The sequence below is a fragment of the Rhinoraja longicauda genome, chromosome 1 (genome assembly GCF_053455715.1).
Source record: "Rhinoraja longicauda isolate Sanriku21f chromosome 1, sRhiLon1.1, whole genome shotgun sequence".
Classification (NCBI taxonomy): Eukaryota; Metazoa; Chordata; class Chondrichthyes; order Rajiformes; family Arhynchobatidae; genus Rhinoraja; species Rhinoraja longicauda.
This window is the reverse complement of record NC_135953.1, coordinates 125,106,218-125,124,882: the sequence shown is the minus strand read 5'-3', so window position 1 is coordinate 125,124,882 and position 18,665 is coordinate 125,106,218. Positions and strand designations below refer to the sequence as shown.

The window sequence follows — 18,665 nt, the reverse complement described above, 5'->3', positions numbered from 1 at the left end:
TCAACACTACTGGGCGTGACGGACTTCCAGGGCTATCGACAGACACCAGGATGAATGTCAATGGCGAAAGCCGAAAGGAAGCCACTGGCAGGAAGGTGGAAGTTCTTAATGCCAAACATAAGACTAGGTAGGATTTTGGAATGTACGAACAATGTACGACACAGGGAAACTAGCACAAGTGACATCAGAGATGAGACGCTACAACCTAGACATTCTTGGAGTAAGCGAAACCAGGTGGACGGGATCAGGGAGACTTAGGACCAGCACAGGGGAGACAGTTGTACTCAGGAAGGGATGACAAGAATCATAGAGGAGTAGCCATCCTTTCAAAGAAAGGAGTAGAAAATAGTTTGATAGAGTGGAAACCTGTCAATAGTAGACTCATGAAAATCAGAATGAAGGGGAAGCAAATTAATACAACCAGCACCCAGTGTTGTATAAACAATAGTGATGATAGTGTTAAGGATGAATTCTTTGAGCAACTACAGGCTGAGTTAGAAAACACACCAAGACATGACATGAAGATTGTGATGGGGGACCTAAAATGCAAAGGTTGGAAACAACAACACAGACCAGGGCAGAGCCATGGGCAAAGAGGGCTGTGGTTTTATAAATGAGAACGGTGAGAGCCTAATAGAACTCTGCACCAATTACAATCTAGTAATTGGAGGGACCCTCTTTCTGCACAGAGACATCCACAAACTAACATGGTACTCTCCAAATGGAAGGGATAAGAACCAGATAGACCACCTGATGATAAACGGCACATGGAGACGCTGATTACTTGATGTTAAGGTTAAACGGGGAGCTGATGTTGGTAGCGACCATCACCTTGTCCTGGCTGTTCTCAAAGTTAAACTGAGGAAAACAGGGAGCAAAAAGACAGGCAGGCAACAATATGTCGTTGAGAAACTACATGTCCCAAAAGTGAAAAGTTCTTTCGTGCTACAATTAAGGAACAGGTTTCAGGCACTAGTAGGTAGATATGAATGATCACACAGAGTCAAATGCCAATAATATTAATATTAATACTATGTGGGAACAAACCAAAATAGCTTATGTGAAAACCTGTGAAGCCTGCCTGGAGTTCAAGCAGAAGATAAAGAAGGAATGGATAACTGAAGACACATGGCAAACCATTAAAAATAGGAGAAAATTAAAGAAGCAAATAAATGAAACAAAATCCAAACGGCTGCAAGAAAGATACAAGACGCAATCTCAAGAAGCAAACAAAGCAGTTCAGAGGAAAGCCAGAGCTGACAAACAGGCATACCTGGACGATCTAGCCAATCAAGCGGAAGATGCAAATAAGAAAGGAGAGCAAGAGAAGGTCTACAAGATAACCAAAATAATCTGTGGCAAACATCGTCAAACCACTGAGACACCAATTGTAGACAAAATGGGCCGACTCCTAACAACAGAAACAGAACAAGAAGCCCGCTGGGTGGAACACTTTAATGAACTATAGAATAGAACACCGCCCATAATAGAGGCTATCACCCAACAAGCAGAGGATGACTTAGATATTAGCCCAGAATCACCAACTAAGGAGGAAATTGTTATAGTCATTAAGTCCCTTAAAAGTGGAACAGCCCCAGGCCAAGATAACCTCAATGCAGAATTGTTTAAGGCGGACCCAGAACTTGCAGCCAAAGTATTTGTACCACTTTTCACAGCTATTTGGGAAAGAAAGGAGATACCTGACGACTGGTCAGGAGTCATCATTAGGATACCAAAGAAAGGCAACTTAAGAGAGTGTAACAATTGGAGAGGGGTCACTCTTCTATCAATTCCAAACAAGATTCTGGCAAAGATTATAATACAACGTACCTCAGAAGCAGTAGACAAACAGCTCAGGAAAGAGCAGGCAGGATTTCGTTGTGGGAGGGGATGCATTGACCAGATATTTGCCCTGCGAAACATTATAGAACAGTGCACAGAGTGGCAGAGACAGATATACATCAACTTTGTTGATTTCGAGAAAGCATTTGACAGCATCCACCGGGACAGTCTCTGGGGCATATTACGAATGTATGGCATCCCACAGCACATAGTCGAATTAATTAAGAGCTTTTACGCCAACTTCTCTTGCAGAGTAGGGAATAGTAACCACACATTCCAGGTGAAGACAGGAGTTGGACAAGGGTGTGTGATGTCAGCGCTACTCTTCAATATTGCTATTGACTGGGTGATGCATCAAACAACCGAAGATCAAGCAAGAGGCATACGATGGACCCGCTTCTCATCATTGGAAGATCTTGATTTTGCTGATGACATAGCTCTGGTCTCCCACACTCACAAACACATGCAGGAAAAAAACCCCCGTCTTAGTGACTTTGCACAACAAATTGGCTTGAAGATAAACCAGAAAAAAATCTGAATTAATGACACTAAACATCCAAAACCCCTTACCAATTCAAGTGAATGGAAATGACCTTCCCATAACTGAGGAGTAAAGTCAGATATGATGGCGGAGCACAAAATGACATTAAGAACCGGCTAAACAAGGCTAGGAATGTTTTCAGAATGCTAAATAATGTATGGAGGTCCCAGCAATACAGCACCAAGACCGAACTGAAGATATACGGGAGCTGTGACCTCTCCACCCTCTTATCTGGCTCGGAATGCTGGAGAATGATAGCGAGTGACATCAACCAGCTGTCAGTCTTCCATACTAAGAACCTGAGAAGAATCCTTAGAATATTTTGGCCAAACACCATATCCAACCAAGATCTCCTTGCTCAATGCCAGCAAGAGAGTATGGATACCATCATCATGAGAAAGCGCTGGAACTGGATTGGCCATATACTGAGAAGAGAACCAGACAGCATCCCAAGAATAGCCCTGCACTGGACACCAGAAGGGAAAAGGAAAAGAGGGAGACCCAAAACCACATGGCGTCGAACTGTAGAGGAGGAAATGAAAACTATGGAATTGACCTGGGGTAATGTCCAGAAACTAGCCCAGAACAGACAGGAGTGGAGGACCTTCGTTGTTGCCCTACATGCCAGGAGGCATAATGGGTAGTAAGATAAGATAAGATAAGCATAGTCGAACAGTTTTGTCGACCTTGGGTACAGCCACAATTGGCGTTGCCCAGTTGCTCTGGTTTGTCTTCACGAGTACTCCATTCCGCTCCAACGTGTCGAGTTCCTCCTCCACTTGTTGCTTTAGCGCATATGGTACAGGTCTTAGTCGACAATACATAGGTCTCACATCTGGTTTAGGTCGAATGTGTGCAGAGTACCCCGTTATTCCCGTGTAACTGTCGGCAACTATTTCTGCATATTTGCTTATGTCTTTTTCAAGACGTGATTTGGACATATCAACACTGAAAATGTTCTTCCATTCTAACTTTATTCTACTCAGCCAATCCTTTCCAAGGAGGGTTGATTTATTCCTGTACCTGGCTACTATGATGGACAGTGTTACTGACTGACCATTAAGCTGAACTCTACAGTTCATTTGTCCGCATGTCTCCAAAACTTCGCCCAAGTAGGTTCTCAGCTTGACCTTACTCTGAGACAATGGTGTCTATGGGAACTTTGTTTCGTACAGGTCTTTGCCCATGACTGAACAATCTGCTGCCGTGTCAATACACATATCAATTAATATAAATTTAATTAATATCAATTAAAGATGTACGAAATAGTCTATCTTTAGCTGTGTATATGTGGGGGGTGGTGGAAACCTTTAAAAATCTCTTCCTCAACGGATATGCGACCTTTTCCGGGTCCTATCTCCGTTTGCGCTGGAAAAAAAACGCGGGGCCTACCATCGCCCGCGGGGCCTTCCATCGCCCGGCGCGGCTCGGCCGCTGGACTTTACATCACTGGTGCGGCTCTGCCGCGGGGTCTTCTATCGCCCGGTGCGGCTCGGCCGCTGGACTTAACAGTGCCCGGTGCGGCTCGGCCGCGGGGCCTTCCATCGCCCGGTACGGCCGCGGGACGGTTCAGCGCCAGGTGCGGCTCGGCCGCGGGGCCTTCTATCGCCCGGCGCGGCTCGGCCGCGGGACTTTACATCACTGGTGCGGCTCGGCCGCGGGGTCTTCCATCGCCCGGCGCGGCCGCGGCCGCTAACATCGCCCGTCGCGGCTCGGCCGCGGGACTTTACATCGCTGGTGCGGCTCGGCTGCGGGACTTAGCTGCGCACGGTACGGCCGCGGGGCCTTCCATCGCCCGGCTCGGCGGCGGGATGTTTCAGCGCCCGGTGCGGCTCGGCCGCGGGGACTTGGGCGTGGGGAAGAGAGCGGAAGTTTTGTTGCCTCCATCACAGTGAGGGGGTGTTTGGAGTCACTGTGATGGATGTTTATGTTGGGGTTATGTGTCTTGTGTTTCTTTTTTTGTGTGACTGCTGGTAACGTAATTTCGTTCGGTACCTCGGTACCGAATGACAAATAAAGGCTCTGTATTCTGTATTCTGTAACTGTTCATTAATCAATAGTTTAGTTTGAAAGTCCTTGCCTTGGCTGGTTGTATGCTTATCAAAATCGGTTGCATAAATGGTGTACAACCCAAGTTCATTTCCATCTGGGTTCATCTCCAAGTTGCGAACTCCTTTCTGGTGTTGTCGCTTGTTTCCCGCAGGTTGTTTGTTTCTTGCTTTAAGCTTGGCCCAACATGCTGAGGCAATATGGCCTTTCCTCTGGCAGTTATAGCACTTGGCTGTTTTGAACTGACAAAATTGGGATGAGTGATTACCGTTGCCACGATAACAACTGGCTGAACTCGGCACCCCGCCATACTTTGGTTTGGCCCTAGCTACTGCTTTGTGACTGTAAACAGCCACTGTAGTCTGCGGTGGACGAAACTCGCGAGCATTCTTTGATGCCATCTCCATTGTAGCAATCTTGCATGCTTTCTCGAATGTAAGATCTGGAGTGTTCATGAGTTTGGACTGAATTTGTTCATCCACTAGACCACAAACAAATCTGTCGCATAGTGCGCTTTCGAGAAAGGTTCCAAAGTTACAATGCAAAGTTAAGTTTTTCAAGGCAACAATGTACTCACTGATTGTCTCATTCTGCTTCTGGTTTCTAGTGCCAAATTTATAGCTTTTTGTAATTTCCAGTGGTTTTGGGTTGAAGTGCTCCTCCAACTTCTTCATAATGTCATTTAATGGCACGTCTTTTGCCTTTATGGGTGCAAGGAGATTCACGAGTGCGCCGTACACTTCAGGACCGATCTCTATGAGCAGAACCGCTTTCATGCGTTCACGAACTGCCTTATTTGTTGCAGTCGCTACCTCTCCTTCACCGCTAATCTCCATTATATTGTTTGCCGTGAAGAACATGTTCGCTCTTTCCATATAGGAGCTGAACAGCTTTCTACTTTTGTCGAAAGTGCCAAGGTTTCCGATATAGCCTGTCCGTCTTGTCCGTCTCTTTATTTAAAAAAAGGATGAGGAAAGTCCACTCAACAACCCTGATTTCCTGTCTGTTCTGATGTAGCAATTCACCTAAAACTGAGCTGTACAAAGGCTATATTAGCTTGAGGAACTCGACCCGAAAAAAAAAGTCTCAAATCCTATACAATCCCATCCTCATCGCTTACTTTGTTGTATTCCGGACGGCAGAATGAAGAACTAGACTCACACATTAGTTGCCGGTATCATAAGCATTTTTATTACCCTGCTCATATTGAACACTCATTAACATAAACACGAATATTTATGATTACGCTAGGAAGATTCTAAGGGGAGAATGAGGCGACCGTGGCTGACAAGTGAAGTCAAAAGTTGCTAAAAAGTAAAAGAAAAGGCGTATAATATTGCAATGATTAGCGGGAAGCTAGAGGACTGGGAAGTTTTCAAAACCTAATTGAAGGCAATTAAAAAGGCAATAAGGAGGAAAAGATAAAATATGAAGGTAAGCTCGCTAATAATATAAAAGAGGATACCTAAAGTTTTTTTTGTAGATATATAAAGAGTAAAAGAGAAGCAAGAATTGACATTGGACCGCTGGAGAATGACACTGGAGAAGTAGTAATGGTGAATAAAAAAGTGGCACACAAATTGAATAGGATTTTTGATTCAGTCTCCACAGTGAAAGACACCACTAAGATGTCAGAAATTCAAGAGAGTCAGGGAGCAGAGGTTAGTGAAGGTGCTATTGTTAAGGAGAAGATACTTGGGAAGCTGAAAGCTCTGAAGATGGATAAATCACCTGGACCAGATGGACTACACCCCGAGGTTCTGAAAGAGGTAGCTTCAGAGATTGTGGAGACATTAGATTCCCAGAGGTTGAGAGATATCAACAGTTCCACACACCAAACAGCAGGTGCTTCATATAATGAGGTTATTGGGCATAGATTGCATAAATACTTTTATGATTCAAGGGTAGATATGAAAGCATTAATCTGCCTTTTTGAGTGTTTACTTTAACAATGCTTCAATGATAAAGGCTTCAGAAATTGAAAGGAGTGATGGGAAGGTAGAGGTTAGGAACAGTAAGTGTCAAAGGACAGGCTGGGAGAGGTGAAGGAATATGGTGATGCTGATGGGCTGAACTATGCTTATTTCGATGCAAAGAGCACTGTAGAGAAATCACATGAACTTAGGACCTGGATTGGTGCCTAGGACGAGTTGATTGTAATCATGTATAGTGGGATTTGACTTGATAGCATGCAAAACAAGCTTTTCACCGTATCTCACTACATGACAACAATAAACTAAAAATACTAAATCTGGCCCTAAATGAAAAAAACCTACTTCATTTTATATTATCTTGGTATTATTACAACAAAAAAAAATTAAGCTTATCTTTTAGTTGCGATGGTCTTTAAGATGTCTGCTATCTTGCAGATAGTCTCTCATTATGTTTTAAAATAAAACTAGACCAAGTGGACCTGTTGGACCCAAACCTCTCCTGCATTGGTACAGCACCCTCTGCTCCCCCCCTCCCCCTCCCCTCTCTCCCCCCACCCCCCTCACCTCTCCCCCTTCCTCCCTCCCTCCTCCCCCTCCCCTCCTTCCCCACTCCATCTCCCCCCCCCACTCCATTCCCCTTAACCCCCTTTATCCTACCTCCTCCCCCTCCCTCCCTCCCTAGATGTGAATAACTTTAAAATGTGAATAACGTTAAAAATATAACACCAATTTCAATGAAACGTCTTCCATTAGCACCAAAGGGATGACGGTGAATAAGGTGGGCCTTAAATTGTCGCGCTATCGTGTACCGTTTTGGCTGTAGTTCAGGAACAAACAAACGAGAGTTTTAGTATATAGATTGTTTACATCCATATTATATTTATTACATACATATTTCCTGAATTAGCAGCAGATGTTTTTGTTGTACTGCTTCTCTTCAGAAGTGGGAGAAAATTGGAGTTAAGTCCAGTAAGATGTTTGCTGACATTTTTGCGGCCTCAATACATATGCTGAGATGGTGGTGAACATGCTCACCTTCACAAACGAGCCCGTGTCACCGTTCTTATTTTCCTCAGATTCAGCATGTTGCATAATTTCTTTGCCTCAAAAAATCTTAATGCCATCTATATATATATATTACTAACTCTCATCTTGTATATATGAATGTATGTTTGTTCCCGAAATACAGTCAAAACGGTACACAATAGCGCAACAATTTTAGGGGCACCTTACTCGCCTGCGGTGTGCAGTATCAGGTTTAATTATATTTTTAAAGTAATTCACTTTATAAACTTTAATAATTTTATAGCGCACTGCGCTCCCACTTGCTGGGCCCAGCAGCCGCGCCTGTGTAGTTGGGGAAGGGTTGCCGGGCCCGGTATCCGCACGTGCGCAGTTGGGGGAGGGTTGCCAGGTCCAGCGGCGGCGTGCCTGCACAGCAGCGCCGGGAGGACTGGTGCCCATCCTGGTTTGCCCCGTGCCTGACCTTCCTCCCGTGGTGCAGCGCGGTGGCAGAGAGAAAGTCAAAGAAGATGACTGCCGGCAAGACGAACATGGGGCAGCGCCTTGCGGTCGCTCTCCTACTGCTGGCCGCCGCGATGGCCACACAGGGCCGGGTGAGTGGCTTCCCTTTTGGCTGCTAATATAGACTGACATTCTTTGTCATCCTTAGCATGGTTTTAAAAGTGGCAGAGGTATGCTGAAGCAAACTATGGTGGTCTTGAATGAATTAATATGATTATTGCCCGAATAATTGCTTGTTAACTGTCAGATATAAGACATTGATTTTCCACAACAACAATACAAAACCTAATTCATGTTGCTGGAGCTGATTCAGCTTCTTTCTAGTGCAGATTTAGCAGGACAAGATTACTTTTCTGAATAATATTATTTGGTGCATGGTAAGACAAGAATTGCTTCCAGTGTTGTCTGTAGCTAAGAAAATCAGGAACAGCAGGACGTCATTAATAGATTTATTTGGGCCACCAAACACATTCTGTCTGAACTTTCCATTAGGCAAAATTCCATGGGGTCTTAGAAAGCCACGGATTGGTTGATGGTGAATCTGTTCAACTGCTCTGAAAAGGTGGACACAATGAACCACATGCTGGAATCTTGCATAAAATACAAAGTGCTGGAGTGACACCATGGGTCAGGCAGCATCTGTGAAGGACCTGGGTAGGTGAAGTTGTGGGTCGGGACACTTCATCAGTCACCAGTAGTGTCTAGCCCTGAAACGTCACCTGAATTATTCCAGTAATTTGCCATAAAAGTTAATCTATGCTCATTTCAGTATTGCTGGAGACAACTGAATATCTTTAGGTAAATAATAGATGAAAGGAGCATTCAGATGCATTCATCGAACAACAAATTACATTCACATTGCACTATTAACATTGCAAAGCATCTCAATTTGCTTTACAAGTGGTTATCAAATAAAACATGAAACGCTTGGTCAAAGGCAGATATTAAGAGATTTATTAAAGGATGAAATAGAGGTGGCGTACGAGAGAGACTTAATGAATAAAACTTCGAATATGCAGACATAATAAGCAAGTAAACACAGCTCTTGTTTGTTAAGGGCAAGGAGGAGATTACAGATCGAGTGGGATGAGACCACAGCAAAATATGTACCCAGGAGTGAAAATGTCTAAAACTGAGATGCTGATCAAGAGTCAAGAGAGATCGGCATATACAGGGGCAATGGATCTATAGAACCTGACATAAGTAAAAATATAGATGAATTTTTGATGAGGTTAAGTTTACTGAAATCAAGTTTACCAAGAACAGAAAATGCCGGAAATGTCAGCCAGTTAGGCAGCATGTGAGTAAAGAAAAACAGAATTAAAGCTTGCTGAAATTGGCCGTTATGAGGCATGTAGGAGAAAAGTTAAAATCTCAGGAGGAAATAACAAAAGCATTCATGCAGAAAAATCATAGGCTTTCTACTTTGCAGCAGTTAGTTTTCTCATTGAAATAAAAGATTTTGACCACACTACTTTTCCTTGAAGGTCATTCCATTTATTGATCAGTTTCTTTGATGAAAACTTCTGAGTTTTGGGGGATGAAAACTTCTGAATTTTCATACCCTAATTCCAAATTTCAGCTTTGTAATATTCCAAGTTACCTATCATTTACTGGTGAATTGTAGACCACCAAAGAATCAACATTTACCTTGTAATTACTAACAAAAATTACACCAGCTAAATGGTCTGCATTGATCCTAAGTATACCTTGCAAAGCATTGCCGTTGACACACCCTAGTCAGCAGAGTGTCAGAACAATAGAATGCAAAAATGATTACATCACCTAAACTAGTCATGACTTTGCAAATTTTAGTTGTATTCAGGGTCCAAGGCTTAACTCGGTGTTAAACCATTTTAACCAAAAATATGCCACCTCGTACACCACTAGAAAACAGAACTCAGAATGACTGGCAGGCACAGGTCTGATTGGGCATGTGATGTGGCTTGGGGTATTGATGCATGAAAGATGAAATGACTACCAATGATTGAATACTGATGGGGCATGTGATGGTGGAAGACGTAAAGGATGAAGGTACATAATTCACTTAAAAGGCGAGCAGCAGTGCAGCAGTTAGTGCTGCTGCCTCACCATTCCTGGGACCCAGGTTCAATTCTGACCTCCAGTGCCATCTGTGTGGAGTTTGCCTCTGTTACCGTATGGGCTTCAATAGGATGTTTTGGTTTCCTCCCATACCCCAAAGGTAAATTATTCCACTGTAGATGAATAGCATAAAAACCAAAGAGGAATTGATGGGCATGTGAGACAATAAACCACAGAGCTACAGTGAAAAATAGAAGGGAAAAACGACTGATGGGGTTGCTCTGCTGGAAATCAAAATGGATTTGATGGGCTGACTGGCCTCCTTCTATGCTGAAACAAAAATGTAATGTTAATAATTTCTAATCTGACTTTTCCCTGGGAAAAGCTGTCCTGGTGTGTTGAACATTGATCAATGTTCTCTTGTAAGGGTCAAAAATTCTGATGGTGCCAAGGCTATGAAATGATGACAAAAACAGGCATTTCCAGTTCTATCACTCAATACAAAATCATTTACTTGTACTAAAGATTCAATCACCACATAATGTCAGGTAAGTTATTTGTTGCCACATTTTTTGATACTTGCTATCATTTTAATTTTCAATAATTTGAATAGAAGTTAAGGATAGTGATGGGTCAGTGCTCATTACCTGGAAATGTTCCTTTATTTACATTCTTGATTTCATATCCAATGAATATACCCAATATATATGGGGATGAAAAATGAATAAAATTTCCAATCTTACTTGAATCATGAAGGCAACTAATCGGGCTGCATAAATAGGAACAGAAATAGGAACAAAGAAATAGAGGACAAAATGTTATTTTCATCAGTCTTCACAGTGGAAGACACCAGAACATGCGAGAAATTCAAGAGCGTCAGTACCAGAAGTGAGTGCAGTCGCTGTTGCCACGGAGAAGGTGCTTGGGAAGTTAAAAGGTCTGAGGTTGGGTAAGTCACCTGGACCAAAAGGACTGTGCTCCAGGGTTCTGAAAGACGTAGCAGTAGAGATTATTGAGGCATTCGTAGTGATTTTTCAAGAATCACTAGGGTCAAGAATGGTTCTAGAGGACTGGAAAATCACACATGTAACTCCACTGTTCAAGATGGGAGCAAGGTAAAAGAGGGGAAACTGCAGGCCGGTGGTGACCTCAGTAGTTGATAAGATTTTAGATATCATCATCAAGGGTGAGGTTTTACGGTAGTTGGAAGCACATAATAAAATAGGTCGAAGTCAGCATGGAAAGAATTGTTTCTCTATCTTGAAAGTCTATCCTCCAGGCTATATACCTCTTCTTTGTTATATTTTGTTTCAAATTAACCACAGCAAATAGGGTTATCCCGCCAGGCATTCCATTCAAGTTCCCTAGCATTCCACTGGCCAAACAGAATATTTTCACTAGCCTATCATGTTTTTAATTAACTCAATTGATTCCATCTACACTTCATGCTGCACCAGCAAGGCCACCAGTATAATCAAGGACCAGTCTCTCCCTGGTCACACACTCTTCTTCCCTCTTCCATTAGGCAAGAGGGTTGAAAATCCATTCCTCCAAATTCAGGGACAGTTTCTTCCCAGCTGTTATCAGGCAACTGAATCGTCCTCTCTTTAATTGGACTTTATTAGACTTTATCTTGCACTAAAGTTTGTACCCTTTATCCTTTTTTCTTTACACTGCCGAAGGCTTGATTGTAATCATCTATAGTCTTTTCTTTGACTTGATAGCACACAAACAAAGCTTCTCACAGTATCTCGGTACACGTGACAATAATAAACTAAACTAAAACTAATATGCCTCAGTGATCTATGGATCTATATATCCATGGCTCCTCATTCTTAACCATTTAAAAGGTAGTCCCTTCAATGCTTTTTACATTCAAAGAAGATGCTCTGGTTTTAATTTAAATCTAATTTCCATTTTACTTAAGGGCCTGTCCCACTTGGGCGATTTTAAGGCGACTGCCGGCGATTAGGCTGTCGCCGACAGTTCGCTGGGGTGTCGCGGGCATGATCGTGAGGAGTCTTCAAAGAATCGTAGTGGATCTCGGCGCGTCGCTGTGAAATCATCCGGTATGAAATTTCTCGGCGACAGCTGGCTTGTCGGCAGGTATCGTTGCTTATTGCGGGCGCTGTCGCATGCTGTCCCTAATTTTGCAAGGTTGTCGCCTGTACTTTATCGTGACATCTCATTCAAAGACTTTTTGAAAAAAGTTGATTTTGGTGATTTTTTTAAAAATAGGTGTCGGAATTTATTGAATTTCTAAGTACTTTATCATGACATGTCATTCAAAGATTCTAGTCGCATTCATTTTGACCATTAAAATCAAACGCTGACACACGTGCTGCGCTATGAGAACATTCTTCATTCATTTATTTAGATCAATGAGGCTAGCACATACACAGGCATTTCACTACGTTTATTAAAGGCTAAAGCTCACACATAGACAGACACTACAGTAGTGCCTGTCTATGGCCTAAAAAGGAATGCGACTAAAATCTTTGAATGAGATGTCATGATAAAGTACCTACATTTTTAAAAATCACCAAAATCAACTTTATTCAAAAACAATATATTCCTATGAAAGATGGGTAACTGCATGCCAAAATCTTTTTTTTTTTTAATGGACACTTCACACGAATGCAAAATATACCTAGAAATTTCACTGGACGGACCTTGCTGTCGGTTTGTTCACGTGTGAGTTGTGCTTGTGACACCTCCACATAAGTGCAGGTTTTCATTGGTTTTCTTGTTTGCCGTGGTCCCTGTCGTAGTGGACGTCCTAGGTAGCGAAGACTGAGTCGCCGGTTGTCGTCAGCTTGCCATCGCCTATGTGGTAGGTTGTCTTAGCTTGTTGCGTCCATTGTCGTAGACATTGTCGTAGGGTTAATTTTTTCGGCGATCTGCTACGACTTTGACAGTCGCCGGCAGTCGCCTAAAAAATCGCCTAAGTGGGACAGGCCAACATTTTTAGTTACATTTTAAAGTTAATCTTTTCATCTGTACTGTTAACAATGCTATCTATACTTTGCGTCATTGACAAAATTTGATATGCAACTTTGTTTCTTATCAGCAAGTTTGATTATAAACCATCTGAAGAAGGGTCCAGACCCGAAAAGTCACCTGTTCCTTCTCTCCAGAGGTGCTGCCTGTCCCACTGGGTAACTCCAGCATTGTTTGTCTATCTCTGATTTTAAGGTAAATAATTGCACCTCCAATATAGATTACAGGCGACCTCTACATTACGCATTTATTTATTTGCTTTCTCTCATATAAATTATGAGTGAATTCTATTATGTATCTCAAATATTTGGGTAGATTTGTGAGTTCTGTGAGGAAGAATATTTGTTATCTGAGTGATCGTAACGCAGGGGTCACCAGTATTGTACAACATCACTAGTTACATTGAACTCATTTTAACTATTGCTCAATATCCTTACTCTCCATCTATTACGGATTAGCCAATTTTCCAACTTAAAAGCAATAATTTCCTTTCAGTTACATGATTGGGAAATCACTGAACACCACATTCTTCGGCATTAAAACTGTGTTGCAGAATATCCTAACGCTGTTTGTGAAAGTTGTTTAAACATTAAAAAAACATCATGAAGGTTCACAGGCAGAATTGTCAGTTATGTTGTGATGTTTGGAATGTTCGCCTTCGTAACAAGAGGAGTTGAGTATAGGAGCAAAGAGGTCCTTCTACAGTTGTACCGGGCCCTGGTGAGACCGCACCTGGAGTACTGTGTGCAGTTTTGGTCTCCAAATTTAAGGAAGGATATTCTTGCTATGGAGGGCGTGCAGCGTAGGTTCACTAGGTTAATTCCCGGAATGGCGGGACTGTCGTATGTTGAAAGGCTGGAGCGATTGGGCTTGTATACACTGGAATTTAGAAGGATGAGGGGGGATCTTATTGAAACATATAAGATAATTAGGGGATTGGACACATTAGAGGCAGGAAACATGTTCCCAATGTTGGGGGAGTCCAGAAGAAGGGGCCACAGTTTAAGAATAAGGGGTAGGCCATTTAGAACGGAGATGAGGAAGAACTTTTTCAGTCAGAGAGTGGTGAAGGTGTGGAATTCTCTGCCTCAGAAGGCAGTGGAGGCCAGTTCGTTGGATGCTTTCAAGAGAGAGCTGGATAGAGCTCTTAAGGATAGCGGAGTGAGGGGGTATGGGGAGAAGGCAGGAACGGGGTACTGATTGAGAGTGATCAGCCATGATCGCATTGAATGGCTGGCTCGAAGGGCTGAATGCACCTATTGTCTATTGTCTATTGTCTATTGTTGGTGCAGCACTCCCCATTGATGTATTGCAAGTTCTCGGTTGTCACCATGTAGCCCAGCAGGTGCTACCTTTACAGCCAGATCTTAAAGGAAAACACCGCAATACAAGCAAAACCCTTCCAACCTGAGTGAAATGTTGCTACTGAATGAATCCAGCAAAAGAAAGGATGGAGATGGGGGTGCTGATGTTGCAAAATACAAGGGTATCCAAAGGAGTTCAAGGGCAATGGATGGATTGAAGGAATGTTCTTTGTACAAGAAGGGTAGAGAGAACATCCAGGGCTACAAACATGCACTTATGTTAGGATGGGGCCAAGGAGATCTCTGTAGGGACAAGAGAATAATGTCCACCCTGCCTGGTGCTTTGGGCTGAAAAGAAAGTGGAAGTCTCTCCTTTCCTGACCTTCCTAATGCAGCCGTAAGCAGCAAACTGAGACATAACAGACGTCAGCAGCAGTAGCCTGAAATTATCCCAAAGATTAAAAAAAGAATAACCATGACCCTGCAGTCCATAGTCATTTCACAGACAACAGATTGTACTTGAGATTGCAGGAGTAAAGATTGTGGTATGCATCATGGCCTTTTAACCAGTATGTTTAAAGCTGACAGCGGAAGTGTAAAACTCAGCCATTCTGTGAGTAGTTAGCAATTGTTATTTTTCAGACCTGTGATGTTGAAAATCTTAGTAAAGAGAAAAATGTTGAACATTGCACTAGTTTAGATTAGTTTAATTTAGTTTAGGTTAGTGATACAGCATGGAAACAGGCCCTTCGGCAAACTGAGTCCGTGCCGACCAGCGATCCCCGTACACGAGCACGATCCTACGCACTAGGAACAAATTACAATTATTACCGAAGCCAATTAACCAACAAACGTGGATGTCTTTGGTGCGTGGAAAAACCCACACGGTCACAGGGTGAATGTACAAACTCCGTACAAACAGCACCAATAGTCAGGATCAAACCCGGGTTTCTCGTGCTGTAAGGCAACGATTCTACTACCGCTGTGCCACAGTGCCGCCCCACTATTCTGGATGGTTTATGCCAGAGCAAAAAGTTTAAGTGAAAACAAAAACCCTGCTGAAAAATTAATTCATTTTCCCACAGATACTAATATAGCCAGAAATGAACATCAAATGACTTTGGACAGTAAAACAAGTCTTTTGGAGCTCTATGAACGAATTTCAGGCATTGTGGGATAAGGATCCCATGCTGTAATGTAAAGATAAGCATATTGTATTAACTAAAATAGAGTTGTCATCTAACAGCCATATATATGCAAGCTTCTCAGCTAAATCAATAGCATAATTTGTCAAAGAAACTGAATAATTTAGATGAATTAGAGAAAGTTTGGGCTAATGTAAAAGAATCAAGAAATCATAAGGTCTCTGATTACATAGCTGCCAGGGTAAGAAGCTAAACTTTTACCTTCTCAGAGACATCCAATACTAGCTCAGAACCTGATGCAACAAACAACTCTTATTTTTAATACTCAGGAGGATAGCCAGTTTTAATACATAGTCTACTGCTATTCTCAGATTAGTGTGGATGAATAAGCATTTATGTATAAAAATGCCTGTTACACATGAGCTCACCAGACACCTCAAGCAGAGCCTCCGGAGTGGTGCCAGGAACACAGGTTCTTCAAAAGAAAATTTGAACTATCTCCAGTCCAGGCTACTAAACAGAGTTCCTGACATGCTTCTGAAGTAACAGCCTTCGGGGCTGCAGGACTCAAGTGTTTATTTGTCATTTTATGCTGCCATTTATATTGTAGTTGATTTGTGTTTTTATAGTTGCTTTACACAAAGTTGTATTGCTATTCTATTGCTCTCTTCTTGTTGGTTGTTTGTGCTTTAATGGTTCTTTAATAAATGCTTTTGCTTTAAATTTTATATTATCTGAGTGTTTTCCTTCCATCATTAATCTAAATCCTTGAAACCTGCTAATATTCAATTACACATGGAGGCAGAGAAGAGTAGTTTAACTTAGAATCATATTCGGCACGATCTTCATGGGCAGAAGGGCCTATTCCTGTGCTACACTGTTCAATGTTCCATGTTCTATGTTCTAAAATAAATTTCTACACAATTTAAAACGGTATTCTCTTGTGTGATATTGAGAATACAAGGATATATAATTTCTAAAAGAATGAGTCCAGGGATCAAAACCATCTGTGTGGGCATCAAGCAAAACAGATGCCCAAAATGCTAAGTGAAGGGATCAGATTGTAGAGGTGAAAACAATGCACAGCACTTTTCCTTCCACCTTTTAGTTTTAGATCCTTATTGCTCCTACATGAACAAGATTCTCCTGGGGCTCCCGAGAAGTCATAATAATAGAGTAACACAGCATAAAAAGAGACCGAAGAAGGATCTCGACCCAAAACATCACCCATCCCTTCTCTCCTGTGATGCTACCTGTCCCGTTGATTTACTCTAGCATTTTCTGTCTATCTTCGATGAAAAGAGACCCTTGGCTTACCAAGTCCTCACTGACCATCATGCACCCATTTACAATAATTCAACACTAAACCCATTTTATCTGCAACCCCACCCCACCTCCAGAATCTACCACTCAATCTGTGAAAATTGAAGTACCCGAGGAAGCCTGCACAGTAATAAAGACGAAGAAGCAAACTCCACACAGACATCACCTGAGATAAAGATTCAACCCTGATCACTAGTGTTGTGAGGTAACAGCTCTACTAATTTCACTGTGCCATTGTTAAGAGGTGAAGCTGTTGCAAGTGGCAAAAAACATCCTTGGGCCCCCAAAATGCATCACCATACCAGCATTTGTAAGTAGTGGATGGGCAAAGGCCACTTCTTAAATTGTCCGTAAAAATAATTAAGCCTGAGAGGAAAGAATTGTGAGAATTATTGCAACCATTTTAGCCCATTTTCTGCTACTATACAAGGACACTGTAGAGGAAAATCAATTCTCATATATTAATCATGATTGCACTTTCTTGGCTATTAGTGCTGCCAATGCCTCACTAGTCGCTTGAAAGGCTGAGGATGAGCATATCATAATCTGCAGCACTAGGCTGGTTGGTTTCTAGAAGAAATTTGGGAATCTAGTTTATGCAGAGACAAGGCAGACATCAGTTGGGAAATCTAAGGGGGTTGAGGCCAGGGAAGATTGCTGAGGAACTGAAAGGCAACTAATCATCATAATCATACTTTATTAACCAAGTATGTTTTGCAACATACGAGGAATTTGTTTTGCCATAGAGTCATACCAATAAAAAGCAACAGAACAGACAAAATACATTTTAACATAAACATCCACCACAGTGACTCCTCCACATTTCTCACTGTGATAGAAGGCGAAAAAAAGTTCAATCTTCTTCCCTTCTTTGTTCTCCTGCGGTCGGGGACACATGAAAACTGAAAAACAGACCTCAAAAGAAACTGTATCTCTCAAAATGTTCTAAATCTTGGCAGAGAATATCCTTAGTCACAAAACCACAGCCCCTCCTCCTGTAACTGAGCAGAGAAGGACATGCAGGGGTGGTTAGGAGGGATGCTACAAAAAGGCAGGACACAAATGCAATTGTGATCATTATAGAGGATGTCTCCGCTGTCTACCATAGCGAACAATCAGTGCCACGCTCCTACTTTACTATCTTTTCAAGTCTTTTACTTCATCACTCGAAGGAAATTGTGGAGCATCTTTCTAAATTTTGACTGTCCTTTAAAATTTGTCTTCATCTAATGTTCACTACATCAAAGCATGCAAACCATGATCTTAAGCAAACAGGTTGACAATATTCATATTCCCAGTGCAAATTGGTGTAAAACAAGGTTGCATCAAAGCCACAACACTGTCTGTCCTCAATGTTTTTCACTGCATCACTGTATCTCATCTCCAAAAAGTTTCCCGCTGGATTGGAACTAATCCATTGCACAAATAGACAAATGGGTCAACATATATTATTTCATTTCATATGCAGATAGATTTAGCAAGAAGTACTTTTAACGTTTGATCAAAATTGGCCAAATTAGAATCTACATGCTATTAATATATGTATTTGTATGGTATATTATGGATTCATTTCAACTCGTCCTACATCCCTTTGTCATTCTGGGTGTTTGGTTGATTGGCTACTTGAATTGAGGGCAGAGTTCATCATTAATATATGATAAGCGTTTGACGGTACTGGGCCTATATTCGCTGGAGTTTAGAAGAATGACGGGGGACCTAATTGAAACATACAGAATAGTGAAAGGCTTGGATAGAGTGGATGTGGAGAGGATGTTTTCACTAATGGGAGAGTCTAGGACTAGGGGTCATAGCCTCAGAATTAAAGGACGTTCTTTTAGGAAGGAAATGAGGAGGAATATGTTTACTCAGAGGGTGGTGAATCTGTGGAATTCTTTGTCACAGAAGGTTGTGGAGGCAAAGTTAGTGGATATATTTAAGGCAGAGACAGATTCTTGATTAG

At 42.1% G+C, this 18,665-nt stretch overlaps 1 protein-coding gene across 3 annotated transcripts in view; it reads right to left on the bottom strand.

Annotated features, from left to right (window-relative positions):
- ttc29 (tetratricopeptide repeat domain 29) overlaps nucleotides 1-18,665 on the bottom strand; it is a 237,649-nt gene that overhangs the window by 186,346 nt on the left and 32,638 nt on the right. The gene's annotated exons all lie outside the window — the stretch shown is intronic.